Source organism: Bos mutus, chromosome 23 (genome assembly GCF_027580195.1).
Source record: "Bos mutus isolate GX-2022 chromosome 23, NWIPB_WYAK_1.1, whole genome shotgun sequence".
Lineage (NCBI taxonomy): Eukaryota > Metazoa > Chordata > Mammalia > Artiodactyla > Bovidae > Bos > Bos mutus.
The window spans coordinates 10,448,238-10,455,693 of record NC_091639.1 but is presented as its reverse complement, the minus strand read 5'-3'; positions in this window follow the sequence as shown (position 1 = coordinate 10,455,693).

The following is a 7,456-nucleotide window of genomic DNA, read 5'->3' as shown; positions in this document are numbered from 1 at the left end:
CATAAATAAATGTGAGTGTGCTCCGGCCTCGTATTTGCAAGCAGAAAGATCTACAGAGAGCGGGGTAGTTGCACATTAAGAGCAAGTACAGCTCACGAACAGGGAAAAGGAGCTGTATTCCCTCAGCCCCTTTGGGTTGCAGTGCTTTGCCTGCTGGTGGGCAGCGGCAGCTGGGGTAGTGAGCCATACTGTGGCAGGGAGTCCCCGAGAGTGACACACGGTCTCTTCCAGGAAACAGCGTGAGCCCGCCGCAGCTGGCCCCTGGAGCTTTCTCTTCTGCTTGGGAGGGTTGGGCTGTGGTTTCAGCAGCCTGTGGTCCATTCTGCGTGCTTCTGGGCGAAGCTGGTGGGAGGAAAGGGTCAATGACCCGTGCTTTGCAGAGAAACTTTGAGGGCTTGGGAATCGAGTCCAGTTTGTCACTTGGAGGTTTGGTCTGCAGATTGGGTATCATCAGAAAATGCTCATCCTTTCAGGCTACCCAGCAGAAGTGGAGGAAGGACTTTCTGAGAGGTGGCTGGTCCTGGCCAGGGGGTGGGAGGGTAGTTCTAGATCAGAGGCCGGTTATGGGGACTGGAGGCTACAGATCTGACCACCTGGGATTCAGGGTGCTGGCCTCTGCACTTTATGGCATACAGAGCTGTACTTTCAATGTACTTGCTAGTTTAACTGCACAGCTAAGGTTCTGGATCTCCAGTGATACTGTGCGTGTGCATGCTCAGTCGCTCAGTCAGTCGTGTCTGACTCTTTGCAAACCCATGGATTGTAGCCTGCCAGGCTCCTCTGTCCATGGGATTTCCCAGGCAAGAATACTGGAGTGGGTTGCCATGCCCTTCATTGGGGGATCTTCCTGACCCAGGGATCAAACCCACATCTCCTGCATTGGTAGTGGATTCTTTGCCACTGAGCTATCTGGGAAACCCCCAGTGACATTTGGTGGCATAGCTTCTCAACCTTGGTAAGTGCTGTTGACAACTGGGCAGGATCATTCTTTTTCGGGTGGGGGTGGGGGGCTTCTTTATGTTTGAGAGGCTGCATAGCAGCTTCCCAGGCCTCTACCTCTCAGATGCCAGTAACGCTCCCCCACTGCTGCCGTCGTTACAACCAAAACTGTCTCCACACCTTGCCAGACATCCCCTGGCTAGGCAACATCACCCCATCAAGAAGCACTGCCTTTTGCAGGGAACAATAAACACTGCCCCTCCCCACCCACCTTCAAATTTGTGTGTACTGTTTAGGGAGAGAGCAGGTGGGAAGTCAGACGATACGTGTTTAATATTTGAATACCAGTCTGCTTTATTAGATTGAAGCTCACAGAATTGTCATTCTCTTTGGATATCAATATGGTTGAATAATGTCAGTTTCAGATGGTTCAACCTAATATTAGCCCCTGAAATCAGATTTGTGTGAAGCTCGGTCACCAGGGGCCCCAGGACAGGGTCATGGATCCATATTGTTTATTAAACACCCTGAAGTGTCCCCTGCAAGGAGCTGCATTATTGGCGGTGGGTAAAATACTACAGAGGAAGCTCACTAAGGCTACTAGGCCCTGGACCGTTTCCTTGGCTGGTTGGTATCACAGGAGACTGCCCGTCCAGTTCGGTTGAAGTTATCATTCCCTGGGCACCTCCTCTTACCCCTGGCACTGGCCTCTGCAAAGGGTGTTGGCTCCTTTGCCTTTTTTTTTTTTTTTTTTTTTTTTTTTCCGTACAACAGCCATCATGGCACCAACAGGACACGTTCCTCAAAAGAGGAGAAAGAAGAGGACACTTTATCTTTTTTTTTTCTTGCCTGTTCCCTCGTCCCTGCATCTCTATCATGTCTCCATAAACCGTTTTGCAGGTTGATGTTCTGTTCTCCCATTTTCATACAAAATTGTTTGCAATTTGATCAGAAGTCTTGTTTAGGGCAGGAGAAGAGGATAAGGCAGTGGGAGCCTGGAAAGCTGCGATAACTGAGGTACAGGCCTCAGCTACCATACAAGGAATATGATGATTCAAATAAATAGAGCAAATGCCCAGATGGAAATCCTGGGGATACACAGGATGAGAGGGGACCTCAGGCAAACTCACTTCTGCAGTTTCATACACGAAGCAGGGGAGGCCCAGAGCACACGGTTCTGACTTACTCACATCACCCAGTTAGTTCTAACACCGGGCACTTAAGTCTTCTGTGACCTCAGCCCATTTGGCCATCCTAAATTAGCCTAGCACGACACAGAGTGACCAAGTGTTGCCGGGTTCCCTGATCCCTGGACCAAGAGTTTTGGCTCCCATGTGGAGGAAAGGGCTAACTAGTATTTCCACTTTTACTGTGCTTCCATAGCTCCTCGCCGGGTGCAGTGCATGCAGGAAGCCCTGATACATGCTTGTCCAAGGCCTACCTGGGCTGGTGACTCAGCATTGGCCTGACTGCACTAGCCAGGAACTCCTCAGGAGGCTGGGTTCATCAGCCAACCCATCAAGGTGGACCCGCTGCAGCTTTTCCTAGGAGGGCCATTGCTGGCTCGGACTCAGCACATCTTTGCATCCATCTGTGCAGCTTTTAAGTGGGAGGGAGGAAGGAAAATAAAGAAGAAAGATACGCAGAGGGCGGTTCCTCCTGACTCCTGCGAGTAGTTCCCTAGTACCTACTTGGGATTTGGCCCCTTCTCAGGATACTGAAACTCGGGCGAAGAGCGTTTGTGTACTTATGTCTACCCAGCTGCAGATTTAAGCAGAAAGCTAAGGAGCCTGGCGGGCTGCAGTCCATGGGTTGCAAAGAGTCAGATACGACTTAGCGACTGAACAAGATTTATGCTTTGGAGCCCATCACTTGCATAAGCCTCTTTCAAGGCCCTTCACCTCATATGTATTTATAATTTTTTATACACTTTGCATTTTTAAAAATTGTGCCAGCTTCGGGAACTTCCCTCGTGGTCCAGTGGCTAAGACTCTAAGCTCCCAGTGCAGGGGGCCCAGGTTTGATCCCTGATCAGGGAACTAGATCACATATGCTGCAACTAAGACCCAGTGCAGTCAAATACACAAATATTAAAAAAAATAAAAATTGTACCAGCTTCAGGTCTTGAAAAAACGTGGACCCGCCTCCATTCACCTCTGCAGCAGGAAACCACAGCCCTTGGTAGAACAGTATCTCTTAGGTTTCAATTAAACTTGGCCGGGACAAAGGCACAAAGCTCAGGGGCACCTCAAGCTTTGTGGCTGGATGAAGAGGGAGCAGGAAATATGCACCCACAGGAGAAGTTCTACCTGGAACTTTCCTGCTGTCCACCACACTTGAACAAACATCAGCAGTATCAGAGAGGGCAATGACAGTCCACTGAAACTGTGTGTCCTTTTTTCTTTCTTTCATTCTTCTTTTTTCTTTTTTGGTATGTGTGTGTGTTATGTTTATTTTATTTATTTTTTGTTGAGGTATAGTTGATGGACAATATTATATAAGTTTCAGGTGTACAATATAGTGATTCACAATTTTTAAAGATTATATTCCATTTATAGTTATTACAAAATATTGGCTATATTCCCTTTGTTATATAATACATCCCCATTTATTTTATGCATGATAGTTTATACGTCTTAATCCCCTACCCCTGTCTTCCTCTCCCCCCTTCCCTCTTCCCAATAGCAATCACTAGTTTGTTCTCTATATTTGTGAGTCTGTTTCTTTTTTCATTCACTAGCTTGTTGTATTTTTTGTATTCCACATGTAAGTGACATCATATAGTATTTGTCCTTCTGTCTGACTTATGTCACTTAGCATAATGCCCTCCTTGTCGCTCTGTGTTGTCTCAAATGGAAAATTTTCTTTCTATTTGATAGCCGAGTAATATTCCACTTGATAGATCTATGTATATCTCTGTCTAACTAACCTATCTGTATCTTTATCTATATCTATATCACATCTTCTTTATCCTTTCATCTGTTGGTGGACACTTGGGTTTCTTCTATCTCTTGGCAGTGGCCAATAAGGATGCTTTGAAGATTGGGGTGCAATCTTTTCAAATTAGTGTTCTTGCTTTCTTTTTTCCTTCTTTAAAGGGTGACATCTGGGAAGGAGAGGGAGAAACCAGTGAGTGGCATGGCTGGGGGGATGTGGAGAAGGCCCAGGAAGAGTCTCCAGGCCATGGAGATACATAACAGGATAGTTCCCCAATAGAGGGACAAGTGTAGGAGCCATGAGGAAGAGCCAGAGAGTAGCTGGGATGGGGATGTTGTTATATGTGTCACGGGTGGAGATTTGGTGTTCTCCATCTGGGGCAGCTCATGGGGCTGCAGGCTCCTGTGTCTTCTCGGGGAATGAGAGCCCAGCTAGGATGTCTCGGGAGCAATTCTGAGCCCTTCTCCCTCCCCTCCTAGCTCTCTCCCCTCCCCCGTTTGCGTGTGTGTGTAATTAGAGCGCCCGGCTGCTGGCCACTTACAAGGGGAGGAAGTCCCTCCTCCCAATGCCTTTGTGGTCATGTTAAGTGGATACTCTATTCTTCTGCGCTTCCTGCCTTGAAAGTCCTGACCAGGGTCACTTGCAGGGCTGTTAAACAGCTGCTGCGCCTCACCCGGGCAGCAAACAAGGCCATTCCAGGCCCATCCATCAGCTCGGCCAGACAAGTGTTTTGGGACCTGCCTGGATGAAAGATGGGAAGTGAGTGGAGGCGTGGCCCGTGCTCGTCCAACCTGCAGACCTAATTTGTCCGAGGCCCCCAGGCCCGGGTGCTGGAGCCACAGAACCTGAGTGAGGAGGATCGGACACCATGCTATCCTTTAGGTCTGGTGGCCAGAGCTACTGTTTTCTTCTTCATGCAGTCATGAAATATTGATTGCCTGCTTGGGACGGGACCAGAGACTGCATCACCAACCTTGTTGTCTTTGTTAAAGTGGCCAAGATTTGTGCTGATAGATGTCAGAAAGAACACTTCTTCTGGAGAAAAGGGACCTTTTTTGTCTTACTTTACCTTTGGGATAGCAAGCATCCAGCTTCAGGCTTTGACTTTTTCAATTTTGTTCTTATTCAGTTGCTCAGTTGTGTCCAACTCTTTGTGACCCCATGGACTGCAACACACTAGGCTTCCAAACTTCACTGTCTCCTAGAGTTTGTTCAAACTCATGTTCATTGAACTGATGATGCCATCCAACCATCTCATCCTCTGTTGCCCTCTTCTCCTGCCCTCAATCTTTCTCAGCATCAGGGTCTTTTCCAATGAATTGACTCTTTGCATCAGGTGGCCAAAGTATTGGAGCTTCAGCATCAGTCCTTCCAATGAATATTCAGGCTTGATTTCCTTTAGGATTGACTGATTTGATCTCCTTGCTCTCCAAGGGACTCTCAAGAGTCCTCTCCACAGTTCTAAAGCATTTTCAATAGATGATGCCATCTATTCTTAGTTTTATAAATCTTGGATTTCAGTTAGTTACTCTCTTCTTGAGAAACGAACGTTGAAAATTCAACGCTTTTGTTTCCTAGGGCTTTTAGCCATTGCTCCCTTCATGGGTGCTAGGAAACCCTGGGTATTTGGGACTGACCGCCTCAGCTGTGGCATCTCTAGTGTCTGCTGTATTTCTGGTCTCTGCTGTTACAAAGAGGAGGAGAGGAGATGAGTTATGGGTAAAATAATGTTCTCCTCCCTTAAATCTCTGCCCTGAGAACTAGTTCAGTGGGAATCTGTGAGCTCTGGCCCTAGAACAACCTGTGAAGTTAATCCTTGAAGAGGGTACAAGGAACAGAGGGGTGGCATTGGCAGGGTGGAAACTGGGGGTGGTGAATGAATAATGTCTTCTATGTAAGTTTTGCAAATGTCTGTAGAGGCTATTGTGCTAGTATACATATTTATAGAGTTACATAACCTATAATAGCCTTTTGTCATTGAATTTTCTCCATCAAAGGAAATTAAAATGCAATTACTAGCATGTGGTAGTCCAAGACGTTATTTGGTCTAAAAGGCATTCTTATGGTTGACAAGTTCACTCATCTTTAGGAAATAAAATATGAACATGCATTCTGTTTAAAAAAAAGTTTTTTTTTTAATTAAAAAAAAATTCTGGGAGGTAAAACAGAAACCACGGAAGCTGGCTGTGCTATAAGAACTGCCTAATCTGTCTTTCACGTTCAGATCATTTGCCTTTCAACAGTGTACACAAGCTCTGAGCTCCGCACAGATCCTGTATTATCAGCACAACAGCCTTCAGAAGATCCCTGTGAGCGAGGCAGGACTCCGAAGGAAGAAAGACAGCAAGGGAAAGTTAATCTCCCAACAGCTACTGGAGTGGAGAAAGCCCCACGGATCCCTCAGCACATCTCAGCTGTTTGCCTCTGCCCCAGTTGCCCTGGTCTGGCTGTTGGTTAAATATTTTCCTTGCTTTCCCTTTGGCATGATGGATTGTGGACATCTAAACACGGGCCCTTTCCCACCTGGGCCAGCCCTGCCATTTTCCTGGGGACATAAGGGGCTTGTTTGAAGGGCCTGACCTGGCATGGATGCCGGGCAAACAGAAGCAGGGGCAAAAGCATGTCTATGTGCAGAGCGCTTGGGTTAAGTAGGTCTTTCATTGAAGTAGTCAACACCTTTTGTTGCTGCCAGACCTTTCAGGACGGATCCAGTGTTAGCCGTACTTTGAGGTGGGCTGGACAGGGGTAAATGCTCTCAGAGCAGCTTCCAAAAGGGACATGCTGAACACTGCTTCCTTTGGTTCCTTCCTTCAGGAAGTCTGCTAAGAAAAACAGAAGCTTGTTAGTCTCAATTTTGGAGATAAGTAGAATATATAGCCAGAGACAGTAAAAACCCTTTAGGAAGTTCCCACTTAACACATTTGCGTCTATGATTGTTCACATTTTTACATCCTGCCCTCAATTTTCTATTTCCTTTCTATGAAATTTTCATGAGTTGGTTCCTTTTGAAAAAAGAAATCTTAAATCACACATAATTATATTTACTCAGACTCCACTTACTGTACAAACTCTCTGGAATGGAGAGTGGACTTCTCTGCTTGGAAATCCCAAATTCAATCTGATGTTCTGAATAGGGTATGTCAGAAGCAGAAGTCCACTCTCTGAGTCCAGGGTGTGGTTTCCTGGTTGTGAGGTTGTGCTTGTGAGCTGTTTGGGGGATGATTGGACTAAAAAGAGCACATCTAGTTACTGTTGCAGGAGATAAAGCTGAGATATGGTAACCCAAACTATAAGGGAGAATTCTTAGCCTATTTTTTCTCCTTAAACTCTCTTCCTAACACTGCTAATACACTACCAACAGACTAAATTCAAATGAAATACAACAAACTCCAAGTACTTTTTCCTCCAGAACACCTATCTTGATTCTATCTTGCCTCTCCCTGTCTCTTATTCACTTTATGGGAGTTTTGTTTTTCAGAATAAAAGTTGGAAGGGGTACAAGGAAGAATTTTGCATAAATAAATTCTCAAGCCCTTTTTAAAAATTGAGATATAATTGGCATACAATATGTTTCAGGTGT